This window comes from Thalassophryne amazonica, chromosome 20 (assembly GCF_902500255.1).
Source record: "Thalassophryne amazonica chromosome 20, fThaAma1.1, whole genome shotgun sequence".
NCBI lineage: Eukaryota > Metazoa > Chordata > Actinopteri > Batrachoidiformes > Batrachoididae > Thalassophryne > Thalassophryne amazonica.
Genome location: NC_047122.1, coordinates 43,469,478 through 43,497,246, shown reverse-complemented (window position 1 = coordinate 43,497,246; position 27,769 = coordinate 43,469,478). Strand labels below are relative to the sequence as shown.

Genomic DNA, 27,769 nt, shown 5'->3' with positions numbered 1-27,769 from the left:
TGTCTGTGCTCCAAAAACCTTCTGTAAAGTTTTGTGGAAATGTGGCAGCTTTCTGTTCCACATTGGGGGGGGGGGGGGGGGGGGGGGGGGGGGGTTAGTGCCTAGAAACTTTGAATATGATTTGTCGTGGTCTTGTATGATATGTAAATGACACATTTTCAATTGCTATAGAGCTTGTAGTCTATTTTATAATCTAATTTTAAGCTTCTCAATACAACTATCATTACAATATTTAGAAATAAGATGTGACTTTCATGTCAATTTATTCTCAAACAGATTAAGTGTTGCAGTTAAATGATAAACTGATAATAAACCACATGTATTATCATATAATCATGCATTTCACCCATATTGGCTTCTCTTCATTGGCTCCCTGTTAATTCCAGAATAGAATTTAAAATTCTTCTTCTTACTTATAAGGTTTTGAATAATCAGGTCCCATCTTATCTTAGGGACCTCATAGTACCATATCACCCCAATAGAGCGCTTCGCTCTCAGACTGCAGGCTTACTTGTAGATCCTAGGGTTTATAAGAGTAGAATGGGAGGCAGAGTATTCAGCTTTCAGGCTCCTCTCCTGTGGAACCAGCTCCCAATTCGGATTAGGGAGACAGGCGCCCTCTCTACTTTTAGATTAAGCTTAAAACTTTCCTTTTTGAAAAGCTTATAGATAGGGCTGGTCCAGGTGACCCTGAACCATCCCTTAGTTATGCTGCTATAGACTTAGACTGCTGGGGGGTTTCCCATGATGCACCCAGTGTTTCTTTTTACTCACCTCTTTTGCTCTGTATGCACCACTCTGCTTTTAATCATTGGTGATTGATCTCTGCTCTCTTCCACAGCATGTCTTTTTACTGATTCTTTCCCCTCAGCCCCAACCAGTCCCAGCAGAAGACTGCCCTTCCCTGAGCCTGGTTCTGCTGGAGGTTTCTTCCTGTTAAAAGGGAGTTTTCCTTCCCACTGTCGCCAAGTGCTTGCTCATTGGGGGTCGTTTTGACCGTTGGGGTTTTTCTGTAATTATTGTATGGCTTTTGCCTTACAATATAAAGCACCTTGGGGCGACTGTTTGTTGTGATTTGGCGCTATATAAATAAAATTGACTTGATTTTGATTTGATATAAGATTATAGTGAAAGTAAGTGAACTTGAATGAGGATGTGCAATTGAATATATGTTCTGCTTGTATTTAATAGGTATTTCAAGTATTTGTCGGTCACAATGTCATAGGATACACTTTAATGTGATGTGATAACTTCACTGTTGGCAATTTTAAATAAAATTATAAGAAAAATAGTTTTTTCTCAAATAACTTGAAACCAGTCGTAGATAGGCATATAGTTACTATTGAAGTTGAATATAAACATATGGTTTCCAGTTATTCTAAGCCCAATTTTAAGTCTGTAGCTCTAACCATTTACGAAATATTGATATTTATTGAAATTTTGCTCCTGACACTGTCTGTTGAATCTTCAAAGTCCATGTGGTTTTTAAGCCCATATGATCTATATTGTATACCATTCTAATTGTTTTCATGTGTATTTTCACTTTTTTGGGGGTGCAGAATAGATGTGGTGACATTTTTGAAATAACACCCCCCCCCCATTAATGCTAGAACCATTCATCTCCAAGTCCATGTTGGAACTAAAATCTTACCTGTTACAAAGTGCTGGCTATTAAACCCAGAGTCGTCAGATGGTCATTTTTCACAGCTGAAATCCAATTTTTTAACCTCTCATAATCCTTTGGAAAATGACAATGAAACATCCTCTCTCTGATTGATCTGAACACTCAGCGAGAACATTTAGTTCTGGAAAGCTTGATCACTGATCCACTGAAATCCAACCCACTCCACATGCCCTACGATGCTAGTATTAAGGGAGAAAACAGCAACTGAGCGTCGATCAGCCACCTACAACCCATTAGTCTACTACTCTACAAGTAAGGGTGGGGCCATCTTGGCACAAATAGCTCTGAATAATTTCATCCAATAAACTTCAAAGTATATGGGGCATTACATCATTAGAGTCTACAACAACATGGCCTATATGTGCAAATCACAGCCCATCTTACAGAAAGCTGCAGTCAGTTTCAGTAACCTCCAATTATGAGTTCCTGAATGAACTCTGTAAGCTTAAAAAGACATTCCATGAGGGAATTACTCTCGTCAGAATAGTAACGTACTGTAGAGCCAACGTGTCCCGGATGGCTTCAATCTAAATTTGCTGCTCCCGAGTCGTCGTCCTACTATATAAGATGAGCAGAGGTTAATGATGTTGACAGAAAATTAATCTAAATGCCTCCCATGCAACTTAATTCTTCTCTCTTTTTAATTTTTAACAATAGGAGTGGGATATTCCACAAAAACTATCACAAGAAGTATGTGAAGGCAGAGCTCAGGCTCTCACTTCTATTTTTCATCACACTGTATATGATTCCCTTCTTTTCTTGAAATATTTCACAAGAAAAACAAAAGACACGAATGCAAAGGTTACTCTAATCCAACACATTACCTATCACTAAATCCACAAAAGATGAACCTTTTCAGTATCCCATCAGTCAACCTAAATTTTCTTTTTCCTTGGCCAAATAAACATCACGCTATGAGTCCATTAACCACAAAGCTGTTGTGTCTTTTGCTGGCTATGTCAGGAAGTTGGTCCCAAATTTTTCAGAACAGAACCTTAGATGTTCAATTCAAAGACAGAACACCAAATATTATAACTCTGTACCCTGACTACCAATTACCAACAACAACAACAACAAAACTACAAAAGCTTGAACAACATACACAAAGTATTCCGCTAATCACTCTTCCACAATCTTTCCACTTCATTTGACATGGAAGGTGTTACACAGTGCCAATGAACCTGTTTGCAGTGTAGAGTGTGCGATTGTGCACAACAGCTGCTATGTTACAGGGTGACAGGCAGGGTGTTAAAGAGACAGATATTTGTTGAAAAGTAGGAGGAGAGATATGCAAACTGATGAAACACTGGACACAGTCGCCTTGGGGCTTCCACACAGTTATTTCTACTTTGTGCAAGTGATTCTGAGTGTGACTTAACAAAATGCACAGTGATCAATCCATCTGAGCTGCACACACCATATGAAGGCCTTTAAAATCATTTAAACTGATATTTATGATGTTTGGCAACTTTTGTGCATGTTCTTAAGATTGTTACTAAAATCTTCACCTCGAGTGTGCTGAAGCTGTACATTTATATTTGCACGCCTGCTTAAATTTTGTTCGTCCACATTCCTCGAGTTCTGTACAGATTGTCGATGTCCATTAGGGCCGGGCAATTCATGTAATTTTGATTTCAGTTATGATTTTGGCTTCCAGTGATTATGAAAAGAAGGTAATTAAGAAAAATGATGCTTTGACTGCATTCAGTTTCTCTTTTCATGCCGTGTGCATTTGCCTCCTTGCTGAAAGTCCAAATTGATTCTCACTATGTCACTCATTGCACGTGAACGGCGTCATTTCTGAGGCTAGGCATTTAATCCAAGCTCTATCTGGGAGTGGGGCTGAGCCACAAAGCAGAAAGAAGGAGCATTTTCTGCTTCTACTACACAGATTGAAAAATGAATAAATAAAACTTTCCACACAGTTGTGTAGGTATGAGCATTTATTTGTACTTCAGAATATAATATTTTATTTTGGTGATTATCTACTCCCCCCTGTTAAATACATTTGTGGGTTTATGGGATGGGCTTCCTTCTCTGTCCACAGGAAGCCAATAAATGTAGGAGTTGTGAGAATAAAGCCTGCATAATGTACCACCTATGAGTGCTTTTAATAAAAACTACTTGCTTCTTTTGTTCATGATTATTACTAGGTGGAACCCCTGCATGAGCTATGTCCGTAAGAATCCAGGCCTGTAACCTCACTGTAACTTTGAATAAATTTAATCTTAACAGTGTTTTCAGACCTTAGTTGGGACTGATAAAAAGAACCGAGTGAAGTTAGCTCTCCTCCCCGTCACCGTCTATTTCACTCGACCACCGCTACTCCTGGTTGTTGATGGGAAAGGAAAGCCTCAGTCTGGAAATCAAACACTACACTACCTTTTATGACTGGTTGTTCTCGTTATAAATAAAGATGAGTAAATTTAGGTCAGTGAATAAGAAATTAATTTCCCCAAAGCCATGTTTCACCATCTTATCCTCTAGTAGTAATCAGGCAGTTCAGATTTGTGCGGATATGGAGGTGTGTCCTTGAAGGGGGGTTGGTTCAGTTGTAACTATTCAATTTTTAGCTTACTTGTGTTAGTTTGCCCAAAGTTAGGCACCCAGTAAACAAAGTTTGAAAATAAATGAGAAATGATGTTAAATAACTGATTTCAATTTTGGCCCAAACTGTCTCACCTCTTAGACACAGGAATGTGAGGAAGTCCTCCGTCTTGGGCTTGCGTCTGGACAGGTCCTGGATGGAAGAGGACAGGGAGGAGGAGGGAAGCGATGAGAGGGCGGAGGATGGCACAGCAGCCACGCTGGTGCTCAGGCCACCCGTGTCAGCCACTTTGATGGGTGTAGTGCTGGGCGAATTGGGCTGCGACTGGGCAAACTTCCGCTGGGCCTGGAGCCGCGGTCTGAGACATAAGACAACAAGGGAATGTTATTCATTTGGATTTTGATCACACAAGATTCTGCAGGATGAGGCCACCAATGAGAGAAACAACACTACCTCTGCTTCATAAAGCAAACAAGTGAAAATCATTTTCACTCTTATTTCCAGATGAGGACAAAAAGATTAATCATACAAATTATTTATGTGATCAGATGCTCAATAAATGACAGCAGTGCATAACAGCTTTGCTCCATGGATCCTAATCATCAACCTCATCATCTCATTTATATTCAGTAACGTCCTCTCCGTGTCATTTGGTAGAACAAACTGTCCACATGACTGCCAATGTGTATATATACTATAAATATTTGGACAATAATAATTTGTGATTTTATTTATTTATTTGTTTGCTTGTTAAAAAAATAAATAAGTAAACAAAAAAATAAATAAAAAAATTCACATTATTATTGAGGGCAGGGGTGGTGGCCAAGTGGATAGTGTGCTTAGTTTCAGTGCAGGAGGTTCCGAGTTCAAATCCCACCCCTGCCACATTTTTCCATGTAATGTGGAGTTGCGTCAGGAAGAGCATCCAGTGTAAAACTTGTGCCAAATCCAACTTGGATCTGATGTGGCAACCCCGAGGGAAAACAAGGGAGCAGCCGAAGGGACTTACTTTTACTATTTATTATTATTATTTATGTTGTGATTTTATCTCAATGGAGTTTAATTGAAACAACCAAAAAAAATTTTTAATCACTCTGGTACTGAATGTGTGTGTCTGTTGCATCATCATCAGTTACACAGCTTCATGGTGGAGTGGCGAAGAGAGGGACTTTCTTAAAAACAAGACATGAAAATTCAGATGGTGGTGCAACAGACAAAAGATACCTGTGCTTTCTTCAGAGTTGCCTTTGGTGTTTTGGTAGCTCCCCTCACTTGTGTCTGTCTTGCAGAGTCACTCAGTTTTTGAGAACTGCTTCCACAGACAGTAACATACATACTGGATGTCGCTGCTGGCTATATTACGTAAGATCTAGTGTCAGTATTACATGGTGGATGTAAGTGTGTCGTGATCACCTGGATAAGCACGAGGAATCACCCACACACACACACCAGGGAATCATGTTAGACACAATCTTACACACACACACACACACACTATACATGCACAGCCAGATAAGTACGTAATTGTTCCCTTTTATTAGCATTTGCACTTGTGAAAAATAATCAAGCCGCCTATAAAAGGAGAAACTGAAATTTAAATAACAGCTGATAGTTACACAAAAACCAAGTGACCGCACAGCGCTGGAGATAAGCTTCAGTTTCCTTAATCAGTCTCTCATTTTCTCTGTTATGTCTGCCGTTTTTTTCCCTCACTTTCTGATGTGCTTTCTTGCCTGAGGCACACAATGACTCAAAAATGTATTTTTTCTCCTGTCCCTGTCTGTTGCTTTTCTTTCTTAATTTCATAATGTGTGCCAGTGGAGGTGAAGGAAGGAGAATATTAAAGAACTGAGAGTGTAAGTAAAAGAAATAAGACTTCAGAGTGCATACCAGGGTGTGAAAAGCCACGGATGTTTAAGGAAGCACATGCACACCCACAAACCATTAAAGCTGCAGACAGACGGGGCCAGCATGAGCCAGCGTGTGGCCCCCAATCGATTAGTGCTGCTGCAGAGCATGTGTGTGAGCCGCGCTATAAATGTTGAAAAGTTATGATAGGAGAAATGTGATATCCTGCTATTATTTGTCAATTTGCCATGGAACAGACTCAAGTAAAAGGAAGATAGGATCATGCCTGGAGAACACCCACAATGCATTTGGCATGGCAACTGAAAGGTGCAGAGCTCAGATTACACTTCAATCAGAGAACAATGTGGTGTCAAAACGTGTCAATTTCCTGCCGCGACATAGAAGTAAGCTCAATACGTGAAAAATTGAGAGATGATTGCACATGCTTTGCCAAGCCACTGTATGTGGACATGCAGTGTGAGAAAACTGAACAAAGTAGTTTGTGTACAAACACATGCACATAAATTAAAAAAAAAAAAACAAAATCTAAAAAGAACTGGAATTAATTTTGCAGTAAGTGATAGGCAAAATGCTTTATTATAAAATTTTAGTATATAATAGAACAAATTAACATTTCAGAACTTTTGTGTGGCACTGATGCAATTAATCACTTTACCATATTTTCCTAGAGTACAAGTCACACCAGAGTATAAGTCGCATTGTTCCAAAAATGCCGCTTTGGGGGGGGGGGGGGGGGGGGGGGGTGTATTTAGGTTGAGCACCGGAGTATAAATCGCATTCATCACTTCATGCAAGAAGACACAAAATGGATTAAATCGCTAGATTATTCATTTATAAGGCAAAGGAGCAGAGTTAATGAGCCAATTAATGTCACTATAAGTGCACAAAATGTGCATCAACTGCTTCTTTCAGCAACTGAACAGACGGTCATATCTGAGATGGACGTACCATGCAATGAAACGGTTGAAAACACAGTGAATCATTTATGTATTTACAACAAAAACAGTGCTTTAGCCATCGAAAGCTAAGAGCTAATTAATGTTTTTGTTACAAGCAGAAACAGCTTAATTAAGCCACTGAAAAGACAATCATAGTTGAGGTAAACGTACAATGTAATTTAAAGTCGTTTTTTTAGTACATTTATAAAATAAACTCACCATTAATTTTCTTCTTGCTGTTAAAAGATCTGTCCAATATTTCCAATTAAGTCCAAATAAGGTTTCTTCCAAACAGAAAAAAAGTCCACCTTCATTCAAAAGTGAGGTCTTCCTGTAAAAACACGTTATCGTGTTTCTTCAGAACAAATAATGGTTTTTCTTTTTCCTTCTTTTGTGATCTTATTCTGGTGGTTCCCAGGTCTCCTTCCTGAAGCAAAGCATTTTGGGATAGATTTTACGCCACACCATAACTTTGGGTGAGAAGCTGGGCTAAAGTCCGCACTGTGGCGGGAGAAGCAGTCGCTCGGTCACCTCCTCCTTATCCCCCGGCTGAAGGCACGCACCGGCGGGCCCGCCTCGCAGGTGGCTTCTCCCTCTGGATGGGCTCCTTTTGTGGGTCCTCTCAGCTTCGGACCCGCGAGGATCACATTTTGTGATCACACGACAAATCGTTTTGAGTCTCTTTCTTTTCCTCTTCCTCGTTTAACTGTGGATTATCAAAGAGACTTTTTGACCTCTTGTGGATTACTTTCAATGTGGAACGTTTCTCAAACTGACAGAGCGGTCCAAAACAAACTTACAGTAAGTTCAGTTTTAAATCAGCTTACAACAGCATTTATCCGTTTACTGTTCACGTTGCTGTGGAAATGCATATCTTACTGTTTGCACCGTAATAACGCACATATGCACACAGACACACGAACACCTGTTTGTTTGCGCAGTAACAACGCACCGTGTACACAAACACACACAAATGCCTCTTCCTGTGCATTTTTACAGCGCAGTTCTTTGTGTTGATAACCATTTGTAAAATCCAGGCGGCTTTTGATGGCTTTCAGTTTAGTGAGTATATGAGAAATTGTTTAACAGCTGGACATGTTCCAACTTGTCCTTAAGGCTTTCAACAGAGGTGTTTTTCCTGTGGCGGAGCGTCGCGGCGGCTGCGAGCCGACGCTGCAATCCGCCCGCACGTCTTTCATTAAAAAAAATCTCCTTTAACAGTGGAATATCCGGATAAAATGCTGAAACCGACTTCTTCTGAAACTTCTCTGTTCTCTCACGACGTCCTGGATCAATAGAGCCTGAAATGTGGAGGTTTTCAGCTTGAAACAGGCTGACGACGGCGCCTGGGAGCGCTGCGCGACGTCTCGCTCCGTGGGAAGTCCTTAAAGCAACAGTATCACCTCAAAATCTCTCATCAGCCGTTAAAATTTTCACCAAAAACCAGCTTAATTTTTCGAACCGTGTCCACTTCGATGTGTCTCACAGGTTTAGAAAAAATTTTGATCAAACAAAGCGCCAGTCTCTCAGCAACTTCTCAGACAAAGGAATTCTGACGAGGGGCTGGACGACTCCTCCCACAAGGAGTGCTCACAGGCGAATGACGTCACCGACAGGCGTGGAAAAACTCACGCATGCGCACGAGGGTTCAAGCATGTATGACGTAAAAACATATGAATGAAATCCATATAGTTTTTGAAAAAAATAAAAAAGACCTATACTTTATTGACAGACCTCGTATACTGAAAACAAGGTATTATCTTGCTGATCAATTCCAGACAGCTAAGTACCTACATAAAAAGTCATTTTCCCCAGTATTAAATATGACAAAAAGAAGATGGCTAGTTTGGCATGTTGTTGCCTTAGGCTAGAGATGTTTGTGATCACAGGATCTTTGGTTCGACTCCCTGCCAGACTAAGGTGCCCTTGAGCAAGTTGCTAAATCTTAACATTTGTCCCAATGTGCAATAAAGAAAAAGAGGAAACACAACCCATAAATTGAAAAAAAAAAAAAAATAGTTGATGCAGATGATTAAATTAAGAAACACAAAGACAGTTCAGTGGAGAGAATAACAATAGAAAAGAGAAAGAAGCAGATATTAAGATGGAGAAAGGTTAGTGAAGTAAGGGGGAAAAATGTCAACCGAAGACTGAAAATGGAATAAATACACAGATTAGACACTAAAAGAGACTCAAGGCAACATGCAAAAACAGAACAAAAGAAAAGTGTGAGAGTTTTACACAATCATGTTGTGTCCGCGAGGCTGGCCTGCTGTTGCCACTTGGCCGAAGGTCCTCCACATGTGCACAGAGGCAAACCTGTGTGGACTAGGGATACAATTTCTTTGCAACCCCATAGCCCTGTATCATTCTGAAGAGTTTTTGCTAGAAAACAATGAAAATCAATGTTTTTTTGTATTTGATCAAAAAAGTTCATCCATGACTGACTTTGAAATTTCTATAATCTGTTGCATTTAGGTGGATTTCCAACAACTAGAACCCTGGTTGAATAATAAACAAAAAAGGGAAACAGCATGATGACTCAGCAATACAATCTAATCACCACTGAAGTCTTACAAATGCTAAGAATTTATTGAAAGCCATGAGTGCTATGCAACCTTCCCCATATTCAAACAAGTTTTGTATAAAGCCCTGGTCCCAATGAATAATGAACGATGAATGAGCCACATAACATGTTTTTATTTTTTTGGTACAAGTGGAGTTATTCAAGAAATGTAGGAGAATAGTGGCTCTTACAGGCAGATTATTCGGCTAACGAGGCTCATCTCTGACCTTGGTGCTAATTTCATGAAGTTCAAAATTTAGCAAAAATAGTGTGGGGCGATTTGTGTACGAGGTACTACGAGGACGTTAGAGACATGTTTGTGGTGAGTACGAGGCTGTTAGAGATCCATTATCCGAGTACCTGGTGGCTACGAGGACAGCACAGGCTACCTGCAACAGAGCAGATTCCACTCTAAGAAAGCCCTTGTAGCCTTTTTTTAGCATCTGTTTCCTGCAATTCCTTCAGAAGAACATCATATACGTGGCTCATTATTCGAGTAATCACTGAAATTTCTAACAAATCCATACGTGGCTCATTATTCATGGCTTTATTATTCGGTCTGACCAGGGCTTAAGGGTACAAACATGGGTGAACTTTTTTAAAGCTGGCTCAAAAGTGAGTTCACTTTAGTTACTTTAAAAGGTCATCTAAATATGATACAGGAAATAGTTTTTGAGGAAATAAATTATAAAACTGTATCCCTAGTGTGGACACTTTAATCAACACAAATGCACAAACATGCAAATATACGTACAAACAGCTTCCCCACCTGTTATATGTAATATGAACCGTGATTCATTGATGACTGGCAGCTACGGGATTGCTGGGGGGGTGGGGGGGGGGTGTAATGATGGATTAGTAGGAAGAGGGTGAGTACAAACCGAGACAGTCAAATAAATGGAGAGAAAGGTGGGGTGTGCACGTGCAGATAGAAGAAGAAGCAGTAAAGAGGTTTGTGCGACAATAACAGGAAAAATGTGTGAAGATAATAAAGGAGAACAAAAACAGAGATGATTCTGTCAAAACTGATTCAATTTAAAAAAAAAAAAAAAAATCAATTTTAAATACATTTTTACACCAAACCACAGATTTCTCTCCACAGATGCATCTCACTTTTTCTTAAAAATCTATGCAACATGATTAACATTTATAATCAAATGAAAATCAACATGTTTGAAAATCAACACTGTTGATCTTATAACAAGTAAAACAGTGTACACAAAGTAAATACTAACAACAGCACAAAACAATAACAGAATTTGTATAACGAATGTGTTCAAAATAACCTTGAACACATTTTTAACATGCACAGGCACACATATAGTCAGGTCTATACGTACTGTGAGAATGATACAATTTAGGTCATTTTGCCTTTGTGCACCACCACTAAGGACTTTAAATTTGGCACCACAGTCTCATTAAAGGGGTAAAATATGATGCATATGACAATTTTTCTACATCTGGGGACAGCTCTCGTCTGTCCCCATCAGAAACATGGCACGTTCTCTGAGTTTTTGGGCAAATTACATGCAAACAAAGTGAAAATGCAAAGAAAAAGTGACCCAGGTCAGGGTGACGCAAACATGAGCAAATGTTCATGCTTCCAGAGCCCTTCTTTCAAGCAAGTGAATTAGTCTTCGACTTCATTTACATCAATCATTCATCCATCATTAGACATACAAACATCATGGCACTGTGTGGTAAACATGTATGAAGACACTGGAGTGACCCAACAACAATAAGGGGAAGCCACCAAGACACCACCCATGAGGCTTCTGAGGCTCTTGTTTAAACTGTACACAACTTCTTGGTGGAATGGAAGAGAAGAATTTTAGTACAAGAAAACAAATCCAGGCTCAGGCTGACAGGTGCCTTCTGGCAAAGTGTGGCTGATATTTCACCTCTTCTTTTTAAGAAAATCCTTCTCTGTTCTACTCCACCATGAAGCTGTTGAAAAGACAAAAGTTGTACTTTACACAGTATTATCACAGCCACAGCAGCTCATCTTGATGGCTCCACTCCTTTACGGTAGGCATGCAGACCAGGTTAACACTGGGAATTCAAGCTTTGTGTGAAAACCGAAGTGAAAAAGTATAAATTGCAGAGATTATTCCGTTTATGTTATCAAGTGTGTCTGATGTTCCAATGGGAGTCAACCCTGAAGCATTCATATCTCATTTTAATCTCCTGTGCTGGCAAAGTATTTTTCTTGTCTTTATTACAGCAGTCAGGATTCTTGGAGTACCAAACTTTGATGAAAGAGGAAAGAAAAATGATATCCACTTGGCAGAGACAAGAGCACCTTCAAAGGCTGAGAGCTGAAAAGTATCACAAAGTATCAGCTGAAACGACCAACAGACGTCTCCATAATTGAATTTCAAAACTTTATACTGGGTGGCACGGTGGGTAAGTGGTTAGCACTGTTGCCTCACAGCAAGAAAGTCATGGGATTGATTCCCACCTGTGGCCTTTCTGTGTGGTAGTTTGGGTGTTCTCCCTCTGTTTGCGTGGGTTCTCTCCGGGTGCTCTGGCTTCCTCCCACATCCAAATACTGTACATGCAGGTTAGGTGGATTGGAAACTTTAAATTATCCGCAGGTGTGAATGTGTTTGTTTGTCTGTATGTGGCCCTGCAACAGACTGGCGTCCTGTCCAAGGTGTACCCCGCCTCGTCCCCTATGACTGTTGGGATAGGGTCGAGCCCCTCGTGAGCCTTAACTGGAATAAGCAGGTATAGAAAATGAATGGATGGAACATTATACCGCCAATAACCACTGAATTAAATAATCAATATTACCTATTAATACAGCTATTGGTATAGCTTTAGGATGAGTTTTACATATGCATGTGTGTGTGTGCCTGTGGAGCTGTTGCTGCCAAACTGCAGTTTAAATAAACCACCTAAAGTGTCTCATCATCCTATTAATCTTATGTAATTTAATATTACAGCAAAAGCAGCAACATGGATTAAGCTCCGCCTTCTTAATAGTTAGCAGAGGAAAGAGTGAGCTCTCCATAAAAGCCTCTTTGGTAAGATAAATCCTGGATTGTTTTATTGCCGCAGCTTTAGAAGAACAGGAACCTATTTAATTGCTAAGGACAGACGGAGAGAGCAAGTGAGTGAAACTGACAAAAAAAAAGAAAAAGAAAGAAAGAAGGAAAATAAGCAGTCTGAAAACACAGACAACTCATGAGGACAAGGACAGATGAGTCAATAAAGCAACATGTTTACTGCATCCTGGGCACACAGTCATTCAGAGCCTGTTTAAATGATCCTCTGGTTTTTCAGGGACAGTGTTCTGATTCTTGTGATCCAACAAGGAGCTGTGCACTGCGCATCCACCGGACCACGGAACCACCCCGTGTTTTGGACGGCAACTGGTCCATCTCCACCTCTCAAAAATAACCTATCTGTGAAAATATTATTTGACTCCTAACTAGGTCACTCTGCAATTAGTTTACTCCGAAACTTACTGAAAAGAAAAAAAAAATGCAACACTTACGAATTAAGGCACCACTTACGAATTAAGGCACCAATGAAAAAAAGTGCATCAACTTAACAACAGGTAGTTGCATAAAAAAGACAAAAAACTAACAAAACATCTTGCCAATTGGGACGACACTTGCAAACACACAAACATAAACTAACATGACCTGCAGCACATGTAGCAATATAATCTGTAGGGGTGTCGGAAAAAATCGATTCATGTCTGAATCGCAATTCTTATTTATTACGATTCTGAACTGATCCAAAATGTCCAAGAATCGATTTTTAAAAAGCATTTTTTTTTTTTTTTTTTTAACATTTTCTTGCTTACTCGTACTGTTTGTCAGGCAACGGCTTCTGTACTGCAGCGTCCCCGCGAGGGGAAGGTCCGGCGTGCTTCAAACATTCGTGAGCTGCAGCTTAGCATGGCGGATGAAGAGCTAATTCAGCCAGCACCGTCTCTGCTGAATGTTTGGGCGCATTTTGGATTTTATTATTTGCTGCGTAAGAAGGAGCTTGACATGACTTATGCAGTGTGCAAAATCTGCAAAATGAAAGTCAAGTACTTCGGAAACACTTCAAATCCGCAAGCCCACATGCTACGCCATCACCCGGAGCTAAAAGAGGGGAGCAGTGGTATCTGACGACTACTGACCAATGTTTCACTAAACTGCCAGCCAACTCTGAACGAGCAAAGCAGATAAGTAAATTTACATCTAGAATCACTTGATTAACCTTGTAAAGCTGCATTTTCTTAAACAAACATTTTTAAGTAATATAACTATTTCTCAGAGCTCTTTGAATTGAAAATCGATTCTGAATCGAATCGTCATCCCAAGAATCGGAATCGAATTGAATCGTGAGTTGTTGTACGATTCACATCCCTAATAATCTGACAACATTTCTGCTGGCAATTCATACAACACATGCAAAAATGCAGCGGTATAGCAAATATCCACAACACAATGGAAGTAGTAGCAACAACAAAAGAGGTTTCCGCCCAGGGGACTTTTACTAACTGTTCAGCGCACTGCAACACCATTATCTTTATCTCTACCTGGTCAGTGGAACAGAGTTAGCTCACTGATGATTTTATTCTCAAGTTAGCTTTATTTCTTGTGTTTTATTTTATTTGCAACAGACCTAACCGTAGAAGTCAGTTAAAGTCCTGTGGTCAGTTTGGAAGTATTGTGGTCTCTCTCAACCACCGCAGTTTCCCAAGTTTTAAACAGAAACTGACAGATCACATAAAATTGACTAAAAATGTATTTAAAAATTCAGCCAGATTCCACTGGAATTGTGGACCACACTTCCCACTCGTCGCAAGTTTGGTCAATATGGCAACGCCAACCATTGTTTTGCAAAAGACAAACAACCAAACATCCATGAAATCCTTGAGGGTGAGCACACGTCGATGCACGAGTCACGAGCACAGACACCTCAGACTCCCAAAGACCAGCCGAATGTGCAGAAATCAGCAGGGAGCAATTCGCAATAACATGACTGTTTTTCTTAAGTGCTGCTGCGGTGCTGAAGGATGATTGATAACATGATGATCTTATTGACCCGCCGTCTGTTCATAGGAAGGCTGCCCGTCTGTACATGTAAGCCAGGGTACACCGTGTTCCCAGGCATATTCATCAGTGTGGTGCTACTGTAGGGAAGTGAAGCTTAATTAAGATAAAATTAGACTGATTACGCTGATTGAAAGAGAATGAGAGGAGAGACTGAGGCTCAGGAAGCGGGAAAAGAAAACACCAAGATCCAATAACAGTAGAAAAAGAAAGATTATAGCAGGATGTCCTTATTCATCCCCTTTCTAATCCACCTTTCATCCATCCCTTCCTACCTCCATCCTCTCCTTGCACCCCCGCCCTCTTCAAAGGCTGTTTAATGTTGAACATTATACGTGCCTACAGAGCTACTAGCAGATTGATTACTTCAAAAAAAACAAGTGAGAACATTTGATAATCCCAACAGCCAGCAATCCCAGAAAAGGAAGACAAAAATATGACAAAAGAAAGGTGATAAAACATGATAAAATTTCACTAAAACATAGAAAATGAAGTTGTATTAAAAAGTGAAGAAATGATGGGGATATAGTCCCAAAACTACTTATTTATTTTGCTTGATGAGCTACACTGCATTCGGTAGCTTGCACGCGTGCGCACGCACACACACACACACGCACACACACACACACACACACACGCACACACGCACACACGCACACACGCACACACACACACACACACACACACACACACACACACACACACACACACACACACACACACACACACACACACACACACACACTAGGACATATGACAGAAATCTGAAAAATGGGAACATGCCTTTCCCAAAGTCCTAGAGGCCTGGGAATCAAACTCATTCCAACCCATGCTTACATGAATATGTCTGTTGGGCTTTTAGCTAGGACTATATTTTGGTCAAACGTGATTTTATGCTACATATGAAGACACTCTGTGACTTATGAGTAAAATATTATCATACTGAAAGTGTGTGAAAAGTGTGTTAAGTTCCAAAACTGGTCACTAGGCGGTGAAATTGAAGATGAGATTAGATAGAGACTTATTTTCCTAAAACTGTGATATTTTAGGTCATCTGAGATCTTTGGTCTGGGAGCATGTTGGGGGAGCGGGGGGGGGGGGGGTGTCTAGAATGCTTTAGAGTGCTCAGAAAAATAAGGACATGGAAAATGTCCCCGTTTTTCCCAGTGTCCTGATATTGAAGGTGTGCTATCATAAAACTGTCCTGAATTGTCATGAAAAAAAGTGCACACACACAAACACACACGAAGCCTGACAGTCAAATACAGCACTAAGTGTGACTTCTAACTCTCAGAATTCTCTTTCTCAATCTCCATTTTGCCAGAACCTTTACAATGACACTCGTTTCCATGGGAACTGCTACAAAAGCAGGACGTCTCCATGTGGTCACTTCAGTTTATGCCAAGATGGCAAAGTAACCAACAAGACATGCAGCGTCTGTGATCCCCTGTTGGTAAGCTCCCTTACCCTCCCACCCACCCCGCCCCACTGAAGTATCAGTGAGCAAGACACTGGCTCCACTTCCTACCAGTACTGAGGATGTTGTTTGGCAAATAACCCTACATTTTGTGATTTCTCCCACAGGATGGAAGCCAGCCAAACAGAATTTCTCAGTCAGTAAGTTGACACCTCTTACTGTAGGAGAAGAGTATCCCAAAAATAAACTTCCAACCTTTTGTGCAGCGAACGACCTGGTCTTTGAACCAGTTTACACAGCGCCACAGTGCAGACCCATGCACATGAATGTGTATAAAGCTGAAAACACCAGATTTTAAAGCAAATATTAAGTAATTTGTGCCAGAAATGCTCATAATAGATGGAAAAAGAAAATGTGTTAAATGCCAATTAGGCAGGACTGACTGCTGAGAAAGCAAGGGTCGAAATACATTTTTTAACCTACTTGCACTGGTGCTAGTAACAAAAAAAAATTACTTGCATCAAAAAAAAGTTACTTGCACAACCAAAAGTCACTCTTATATCAACCTTAAAACTTCTCCTCTGATGTGTCAGACTCTTAATTCCTCTCTGGGGAGAGTTTGCCGCTGCTGCTCTCCCGTCAGTTTTTTTGTTCTTTCACGTGCGCGCAAACGAATAGTCCGTGAAGATTATTTTATTTATTAACTACACAGATGTATAATAAAACAAATGGTGACTGGTTTATAACACAATTATGACAGAGTTTAAGGGGAGAGAAAGCGAGGAACTACGGAGCCCTGGAAGTGTCATCGCAAAATGTTTTGCATGTGGAAAGAATGTGCGCACGTTTTATTATATTGTGCACTTGATTTATTATATTGTGCGCTCATTTTATGATATTGTGCGCACGTTTTAAGCATCGTTTGAGTAAAACAAGGGTACGATCTACTTAAACGTGGCCACAATTTGTAAAACATGCACTCAATACTGTCTTGACACATAAATGCTGACTATCAGTCAACAAACCAGGAGACCGTGTAATACATTTCCCCATTAGAAATGGATCTGGTCAGGGTGTATCATCATGGTTTGAGTGCACAAGGACATACAGAGAACTCCAGTCGCCCAGCATGACATCATCTGGAGTTTAAGCACATTAAAAAGGACGCTGAGGTCGAAGCGTCGTGAGGATGACAATTTAGGTCATATTATGAAGTTCATTTTGAACAAAAGGAAAACTTGCAGACGTTTTATTAATTCGAGGGCTCAATTAAAGGAAAACGTGTGCACGAATTATGACGGCCAGGAAAACATGCGCACGTTTTATTGAGAACACGTTTTATTAATTCGAGGGCTCGATTAAAAGGAAAACGTGCGCACAAATTATCATGGCCAGAAAAAATATCACCTCCTGGGTTCTGTAAAGGAACCACAGCGACAGCCACTTTTTTTTTTCATGTGCGCGCGTGAAATAATCGTCTGTGAAGATAATTTTATTAACTACACAGATGTATAATAAAACAAATGGTGACTAGTTTATAACACAATGATGACAGAGTTTGAGGGCAGAGACAGAGAGAGGAACTGCAGCCAGTTTTTTTTTCTTTTCTTTGTTTACATGTGCGCGCGCGAGCACAACAAATGGAGCACAGCAACTCGCTCCGTGTGTCTGAGTCACAAAACGCAGGGAAGACGAAGACAACACACTGGAAATTGTTTTTTCCTTATTTATTCCTTTATTGGTTCATTTTACTGGTGCTTATAGCTAATAAAACTTGGATAAAGTTACTTGCACCAGTGCAAGTGCAGTATAAAATTACATGGACCGCTCAAATAATACATGCACAAACTAGCACATGCACGTACTATTTTGAGCCCTGGAAAGCAACCAATTTATTCAATAAGTCTGCTGGCTGAAGCTTTTAGACTCTTTCAAAGAATAACATATATTAAATAGAGATGAGTAAAGTACAACATACACTGTATTGTTTCAAATGATTTTTTTTGTTCTTGGAAATGCATTTTGAGAAGGAAAAAAAAAAATAGGGCTACATCCGCAAAAGTAGGTGGCGGTAAATGCCTGTCAAATTAATGTACCTCTCTGGACTGTGCTGGCCCACCCCTCTAACTAGCTTAGCGTACTGCATGATTCTCCTGAAAAGAGCATGCTTCCAAAGTCAGGAAATTCACCTAGCAACTGAGGAGGTGTTATGATGCAAGCAATAAGCTCACAGTGATAAATGCAGCATGGTCAAACAACTCTCAAGCATCCAAGAAATACAGTGTAGAGCGTAATATGACAAGATGGCAAGTAAAAAAAAAAAGTCTTAAAAATGCTGACAATCAGAAATGTTTTGCGTGGCTGCAAAAGCAGCAGTATCTTTGTAGTCGAAAAAAGAAATAAGGGTCTGCCCATAAAATATGCTTTTATTTGGATTATTTTAAAATCAAAGCATTTTCTTTATATATAACAAGAAAAATGGTCTTCAGAAAGTCTTCTAAAAACTATGTCTCAAAAAGTGAGACTGTCTTAGAATCAGGGTCATCTTTCATATTTGAAACAATGAGGTACATGTGGCAAAGTCAGGATCGCAAACAATCATATACTGTGGAATGCTTTACATTGTTTTATTCAAATTTGGCACTTAGTTATTTGTTAACTTTAATTTCAATTAAATGTGAAGCCAGTTCCTTTGCTGCATTTATACTGCAGGTCTTGATGCCAAGATCCGATTTTCTGCCAATATATGTATGTGTGTTTAGATGGTTTTGAGCTGAAACTCCCTGCATGCAAGGCACATGTTTACAAATGCAAGTTCTGAGGTGAATGCTAACAAAATATTCCAACAGAGTATAAAAACACCAAAAACAAACTAACAAAAATGCCTCAACATTCCTTCACTGTGCTTCTATGACATGATACAAATTAACAAATAAGTCAAGATATTAAATACTTGACAACAAATCCATTAAATAAGATACCAGGAAAAAGCTTTTCAAAGGTTATCTGTATTCAAACATTTCATTATGACTGGAAGGAAAAAAACAAAACAGCCAAACGAATAACGTATAAAAACTAAACAGTCTTTTTAACCAATCACATTTGATTAAAGTGAAACTAAAGCAAAGAGGGAAAAAACTAAGCACCCCGGACAGGTTTCAACAATCTATAAAACACAAAACAAGGTAAATAATACTCTGACATTTAAAGTGTGAATGTTGTTTTGTAGCATTTTGCAGAAATATAACACATCTGAATTAAATAGAATCCAGATTATCCCCACTGTGTCCAACCAAAGCTAAATAGATTTCGGCATGCTGCTGCACTGGAATCAGACTTTGTGCACTCTCCCCTGGTAAAGGTTATTGTGTAAGGAGAAGTGCACTGATCGCAAGTCTGTACCTTCGGGGCCAAATTAATTAGCTCCAGACGGCTCACATGGTCCTGATAAACCACTACCTCACTGCAGCTGGCTCCGTGTGCATGTTTGTTCACATCAGAGCACCCCAAGCATACTCGTTTGTGTACGTAAGAAAGAAAAGGACATGAATGTTTATATGAAAAGACCAGAGCCTCACAGTACGCATGTGTGTTTAATCAATGTCTGCGGCTACTCATTTGTCGATACTTATTTGGATGTGTCTGTGGAAGTCTTTCATATCCAATCCATCAGTAAATAACCAAAGTGAAAAGAACTTTCTGCACACACACAACTCTAATCTGCTCTATCTCCAAATGTAATTGTGAAAGCAATGATCACACTGTAACTCAGTCCATGTGCACGTGTGAATAGGAGACCTAAATTATGTGCTTGTTCTACGATGGGTTTTCTGTCTTCATACGTTCTGAAGAGGGATGATTGTGGTGAACTGACCTAATGACCCTGTGACACACACACCCGCACTCACTCACTCCATCTCTGCAAAGAAAGGACACTTACACACAGACTTTGTGTACACCAAACATGCATTTGATCTAGATTATCAAATACGTATGCTGAATAAAACAGTCATTTGAGCTCAGGCATCATTTTAATAAAAACGTTTAAAACATTAGAAAACAACTATCAGGATTTCATTAATATCTTTACTGATGCCTGCAAAGGTAAATCCTGTAAGAAGAGGCTATCCAGAATGTGTGTGTGCCTGGAGGATTACAAAAAACATCAACACTCTAAAACTACATGGGGAAAGGAGGCAAAAATAATACTGACACAAAATGAGTGGCTCAACATATGCCAAATGAATTCCACCACCACGAGCTCAGGGCAATGGAGGGAATTCACGTGGAAGAATATTGTTAGGTTTTTTTATAACCCCCAAAAGGACATTCTCATACGGGCAGGGTTGAATCTGGGCATTGTTGGAGACAATGCAACAATGTGATGGCAGACCATTTTCATATTTTCTGGGGTTGCCCATTGATTCACTCCTATTGGTTAAAGGTAGTCAAAGAGACAAGATTATTTCTTGCCTTGGAAACTGAACACAACTTTCAAACTATATATTTATGTAATCTACCAAATGAAATCCCCCCTCAGGATAAGTACCTTTTGAAAATACTACCGATAGCAGGGGGGGGGGGGGAATCAATAAGAAGGAAATGGCTTAATGGGGACCCACTGACAATAAACAAGTGGTCAGCCACCGTAAAAGAAATTTGTGAAATGGAAATGCTTACCTTCTCCCTAAGACTCAATAGTAACAAGACCCAAAAATATTGGTCAAAATGGTTAATATATGCTAAGGCAAAAGTTGTGTGAAATAATGCTCCCCCACCCTTTTTTTTTTTTTTTTTTTTTTTTTTTTTTTGCAGTGAATCACACAGTAAACTCCCACCAGTCAACATCCTGATATTGCGTTGATTAATCCATGTTAATACAACAGCCCCAGGGGACACTCTCCCCATTCTTAATTCGTACTGGACGGACCTACTTAGGGGGTCCACGTGGTCAAGGTGGGTGGGTTCAAGCCAATGCCCCAATTCCTTCGTACTTGTTGGCATTTTATCAAGGTTTATTGTAACTCGTTGCTATTCAAATCTACTGTCTGTTTTCCTTTTCTTTTTTGAAATGCACCAGTCACCCCCAGTGACCCACCTGTTAAGTTCTATATGTGGTTTTTTTTTAATGTTTTATTCTTCTCTGTAAGATTATAAAACTTTGATTAAAAATAACGTTAAAAAAAACAAACAGTCGTTCCATACTGTAGCATAATAGTAATGCATACTGCAGTATTTCTCGTTATTTGTCAGCATTTGTCTTGTTTTGACATCAAGATAAATGCAGGCGAGCGTTACTTGGAGGTGTGATGGAGTGTATGCCTTTCTGTCCAAGTTCTGCTGTGACAGGTAAATGATACAATAATAAGGCTGATATTCATTATGATAAAAGATATACGATGGATACTGTGCATGTGAGTGTGAACATTTAAATACAACCTTGGCTTTTCTCTTGCCTTTGTTTTTTGTTTTTTTACCCCCACTGAGTGAGATGATGAAAGGGGATATGGCCTGATATGCGGGTGAGCAGGAAAAAACAAAACAACAAAAACAAAAAGAAGAAAGGAAGATCTTAGATCTTGACAATAGGGCTGAGCTAAACTGTTCCTCTTAGAATATATAAATGCTATATTAGGTCATATGGAAGTCACCATTGTCACAACTACATGTCACCTTATAAATGCCAACAAAAACTATTATGGGCCCTATCTTGACACTATGATGCATGGTCTAAAACTGTGCAATGCAAATGGGGTATGTCTGACCCATCTGCATTATTCAGATGGTGTGTAATCTTTTACAAATCTTGCTGGGCCAGAAGCGATTTGATTTATCCTCTTCATTAGTCACAGGTGTATTTTGAGTGTAGCATGAAATAAAAGCCTCTGTGTCGCAAGTCTCCATCTTTAAGGTGGAGTGCACCAGGTGCACACTGTTCTGGTATTGAGAAAGTAGATGTAAGTGAGTGAACAGATTGGTGTCCACCGGCAAGACCACACCAGTAGACAGTGGCCACCAAAGCTCCCTGAGGTGAAGCAGTAAGGTGACGTTCTGTTTTTTTTTTTGTTTTTTTTGAGTATAAGTATTCACTTTTATTTCATTTAATGATTGATTTTCAATTCAGTTACATTGTTTAAACAAGAAAATCTCTGCAAAGGCAAAACTTCACATTTATAATGCCTCAGAGGTATCAGTTCAGTGGATCAGAGTCCTGGTCACTAAACAACATTTTGGTGGCTCTGACAGCACAGGCCTCAAGAGGACTGTAGGCATCAAATAGTTCCACTTGCCTTTGGCCTTGCAGTCATCAGATGGTAGAGCCATATCTTGCACCTAACTCTTGAACATCTAACCCAAGCCATCGTGGACTCTGATTCCCACCAAGGTGGCAGAAAAGGCCAAGAGTGACCCCCCCCCCCCAACACACACACAGACACACACATTCTGGCTGGATGTTACAGCACAGTAGCCAAGGACATGCAACATCATACTGCCCCAAACTCAACAGCTGGCACAGGATTGACCAAGCTGGAAGGCAAAGGTAAACTGATTAACTCTATGCACCAAGTGAAAATGGACTAATTAAGTAGGTGTATGCAAGCAGGGTGTATGTGCTTTGTGAACCCTCTTATGAAAGCCACATGTAGTAAATACCCAAAATACAATGCACTGGACTTTCAACATTTTTGCTGGTTTATACAGCAAAAGGTTTTCTTTCCATACCATAGCAATCCACCTGCAATGTATCTGACCATGCCATTCTTTGACCAACACTTCCATCTATAGGTGCGCGACTGAATGGGTGAAAATATCATTGAAGTGTTTTTATAAGTTTTTTCAAATAACTGATTACGTATACAGTTGCATTTTATGTTAACCTGCTTTTGTTTAATGACATGGCTCAACATCAATACATTACACGATTATCAATGAAGAGCTTGTTCTCGTGCTCACAACAGGAACAAGTACAGTTATTTAGCCTGTGTCAGTGTTTGCTCACACATTGCTACCTAAATATGGGATGATTAAAATTGTCACAAGCTTAAAGTTTAACTCAAAAATCATCTACGGTAAATGCAAGGCCCAGGTTTAAAAATCTCATAGTTCCCCTTTACGGTGTGGCTCATCTAAAGTCTGTGCAGCACTTTGGGTTCTACTTCTTTTCCCTTGTTGTAAAAAACAAAAGATAATCTACCACAATTAAATCTAAGCAGTGTCAGCACTCAAGGTCCATTGCTTGAGGTTATTTGCCAAACCACTGCATTCCTTTTGAGTATATGCCAAATTCAGGCCCAATAACCTTTTACCTTTCAGCGCTGTTTTTACAGAGCAATCAGTCTAATTAAGGCTAAGCACTGTACATCCTTCACATCAACTGGTCTTGATGCCTTGGGGCTGGTGACAGGAATCAAACAAGTCATGAGGCATAAGTGGCATTTGGAGCGATGACTGAGGAGCCACAGTAAATGTACACAAATCGCTCCAAACACAATCTTTCGCCACTTTGCATTTGCAATTTACAGAAGCTTCCCAGATTTAGATGATATGTCTGACCCTTCTAAGGGGTCACTGCACTCTGCAGTAGAGTCACATTTTATAAATATTTCTCTGTTTTTTTGCACACTGAGCCTTCAACTAAGCTTTGTCTTTAACCAATAATGCAGTTGGACTCGAAAGCTTTGGACTGATGATTCTGGTATTACTGAAATATGATGTTGCATATAAGACTTATTCTTTCTTTCAAGAGGTGCCCTCTACAATTCATTCACAGAAACCCTCCGCCTCCAGACTCTTCAATGTTCAATGTTATTACTTCAAGGCATCGCTTCAAACTGACAATTTTAAATTAACTAATTAATTAAACAGCATAATAAAGATGTGATAGCATTCATAGATTTTCTTTTGTTATGGCACCATTAAAGCTGAACTAAACAGTTGCGACACTGTCAGCCTGTAGTACCACCCATCAGTGTGTGCCGAGTGACATTATGCTCCCAGATTGAAGGTTAATACTCGTTCATTCTGTCACTTCAGCAGAACAGACGGTCGTCAGACCCGCTATAAAGCAGTGACAGCAGAGTTTATAGGAGATTTTAGAGTCCGACATGCTGAAGCAAAAGCAAAGGCTATAGTCACATTATAGGCTGAAATGGCCTAGATCCAGTGTTGCACACACATCTGACAATTGATTTCTGAGCTGACCTCTTTCTGCATGTACGTGCAGCAATAGCAGAGTTAGAGTGATGATCTTTCATTTAATTATTTGTTTCTCTTACACTGCAATAGGGCATGCAGTTTTATTGTTTGCAGCCTTGTGTGCCTGTTTGTCTGTGAGTGAACAAAACTGTTCAGAGTCCATTTGGACCAAACTTTGTGTTGTTCTTAAGACTCAGCGAAGGACAAAGAAAAATTCATAAAAATAATGGTTACAGGTCAAAGTCAAACTATGGGACATGTTTAGAATCACTACTTTAAGGAAGACGCAAGTCCTACATAGGCCCTGAAGCCTGCTGGTGCCGATCTGCTCATCTCTGGATTCTGTAGTATGAAGCGGATTAAAGTCTACGACTTGCCTTTAACGGGGGGACGTCAGTCCAAAGAAGGTTACTTTCCCCAGTAAAGACCAGAACCCATTTACACCTGGGTGGACTGGGACAACTGTTAGAGAGGGTATATCAGTGGGATGAGGAGCTAGGCTACAAATGTGTGGGCCTGGGTTTGATTCCCGGTCACGGCACCCATCTGTGTTATTAGGCAATGCATGAGACACTATTTAAGAATTTGTTAAAGACACAGCTATGATTATAAATAAACATTAATATGAAGTCATATCACCCTTCTATTGGCTACATGACCTTTGACCTTGCATGACCCCAAAAGGTCAAACTCAAAGTCATAACTGTTTAACTCAAACAGTTTGAAGTTTAAACATGATGGAGGGGCGTGTGCTGGTCAAGAGAAAAGTCCAATTAATTAAATATCAAGACCACAAAAGAATAAGTCGTCCTATGTCACGTGGCCCAGTGATGACTGTGGTTATCTCCAGATTTTGCCGCATGAAGTGGCTGACTGTCTATGAGTCCCCCAAGATGGGACATCAGTCCAAAGCACGTCACTTCCCCAGCCAACCCCAGTACGCATGCATATGACAAATAAAGGAAATGATTATTAATTACTCGTATTCTTCTTACCCAGGGGCACTCAAAGGAGTCTGAGTGCCCCTTATTTAGTTTAAATAAAATTTTATTACATGCTATATAAAAGCCAGTTTTGCTGTTGCTCAGACCGCTGGCATTGTAGTTTGTGATTTTTATTGCGTGTGCGGGTGTGTCCCTTCAGATCAGTGTTGCATTCCCACCACAGCTTGATAGAGGTCACTTGAAAACAAGTGTGAAATAAACAGCAGGACTTAAACTCAATGTCAGAAATATAAAAACTTGTTCAAGAAGATTGCTTTCATGGGAGACACATATTCTTTTAAGTAGGCTTTCCGTGGAAACTTCCCACTGAGGAGTTTGTGGGGGTGGGGGATATAAATGCAAAGGTCTAGGTTACCTACTCCATTCTGTTAAAACACTATCCTGGGGGTAGAGATGGTTTTGTGGTTATTTCTATTTAAATGCCCACTCTGGGAGTTGTCTGTATATCACGATTACTGGTAAATACACAGTGTGTCAGCCTGAATCAAATGTAGGGGAAGAAAAGAAATGCAGGAATAATAACTGGGTCAGTAGACCATGGCAGTGATGATGGCCTGAGAACGTAAATGTCTAAAGGGTCCACTCTTGGCAGGGTGAACGTCATTTGGAGAATACGGCATTTCTGGTTGCAGACTGCGACAATGAGCTGGCATGTCTGACGATATGTGTTGCCAGTGTCTCTGCCGATCTCAGGAGCATGGGAAGGCAAACACAGAACTGATCTCAAAGACTTCTAAAGGGGGCTGCTTCCTGCCAAAAATCACTCGCACCTGTCCTTCTGGTGCCGCCGCCCATCGTCTCTCTCTGCTGCTCCTCCCCATCGCTCCCCTCTTCATCCTTTCGTCTGTCTCTCTGCTGTGTGCCTTCATCCGAGTTCCACAGTGAGAAACTTTTTCTCTTTGCTCAAATCTGAAACCAGCCTGTTCATTGCTCCTCCCTCTGTTTATGGCCAGCACCAGCTGTAAAGGCTCATGGCATCATCTCAGAAAGAGTGTGGGCCACCCGATGCCAGGGCACCGGCGTCATCCTTCACACAAAGTACACACACAAACACACACACACACTAAACATTTTAAGAAGGGCGTGAGATGTTGCCAAGTACTGGCTTGGCTCGAGTTTCATTAAGGCCAGATAGAGAGCTTTTCTCCTCGTGTGTGTGTGTAATGAAAGCCATGAGGCCGGCTGGCCTCTGACTGAACTGCACTCAACACGCAGCACGACTGGCCATCAATGCACAAGAGCTGAAATAAACATGTGCAGGCTTCTCGAAGCTTTTTCTTGAAATGCATTAGTGGAAGTGTCTATGCTTCGCCATAAGATTCACAGGGTCACTTGGTTTCAGTTCAGTCCTTCATCTTGCCATCTGTTCTCACTTATTTTTTTTCCCATTTGCAAGGTGTAACTTCATGTATGCTGTCTGAGAACAATCATGTTTAACTACTTGGAGAAAAGTAAATTTTTTCATTTCAATGTCAAGCCATCTTCAAGCATCTTTAATTTCCCCTCCACACCAGTTTAATACTTAATTTTTAGACAAACTTTAAACAGGATTCCACAGTTCTTCCATTATTGTGTTTCAAAGGCAGGTAGATGAAAGCTCGGTGAGACAGCGCTCAGATTGTTGGTTGCAGTATCAAATGACATCGAGGAAGACTTGGGCAGGTGCTTGACATGTCGTGAATGGAGTCTGTATGAACCACTCATTACAGAAGGACATCTGCTGCTATCCGGCCCTCAGACTCCACCCCAAGCTTTAGACGGACACTTTGATGCTCTGTTATAGTATGTGCAAGACAGCAACAGAACAAAACGCTCAGGGATGCACACACGCTCACAGTCTACCCACTGCAAGGAGGATATCAAGTACAAGGAAAAAAAAATAAAGTTTTCAGTGGTTTTGCACAGTTATATTTCTGCATGTAGCATGATAAATGTGTGAGAAAAAGATGCGAGGTCACAAAATTCATTTCAAACTGTTCAAACGTGAATTCAACCCATACTTCTTGTAAAGTACATTAGAAGCATTACATTTCCAAAAAATCTTAAATTTTATGGTTTCAATAACTCATGTTCAAATTAACACAGAAGATTTTTGAAGACTTGATTTTTGACTTGCGTGCACTCCCACCCGCATTACATTTTCAGCACTTCTATTATTTTATAATAGAATTTGCACATGGTTTGAGCTATGAGCTACTTTATTATTGAGGAGGCTGCTTTTGTTCTGATGCACTTATGAGTGTTAATTAGAAAAGTCCAATTAGGGACAAACGTTACAATTTAGTCTCAGGTATAAGTCTGGTGAGAATGTTTCTTGGCCAGCACAATTTAAAAAACACATTTCAATGCATTTTGTTTTCTGTGATCTACATATAATATGAAAAGAAATGGGAACTGAATATATCCATTTGGAAAGCTAATCATAGCAATATGATTAGGGTGAATTTGTATGAGAATATATCCATCCATCCATTTTCTTCCGCTTTA

At 40.1% G+C, this 27,769-nt stretch overlaps 1 protein-coding gene across 2 annotated transcripts in view; it reads right to left on the bottom strand.

The window, feature by feature from the left end:
• jarid2b (jumonji, AT rich interactive domain 2b) overlaps positions 1–27,769 on the bottom strand; it is a 114,845-nt gene that overhangs the window by 63,123 nt on the left and 23,953 nt on the right. For both annotated transcript variants that reach the window (XM_034161360.1, XM_034161361.1), the window contains exon 3: positions 4,367–4,590. The gene's annotated coding sequence lies outside the window, so the exon portion shown is untranslated. The remainder of the gene's footprint in view (positions 1–4,366; positions 4,591–27,769) is intronic.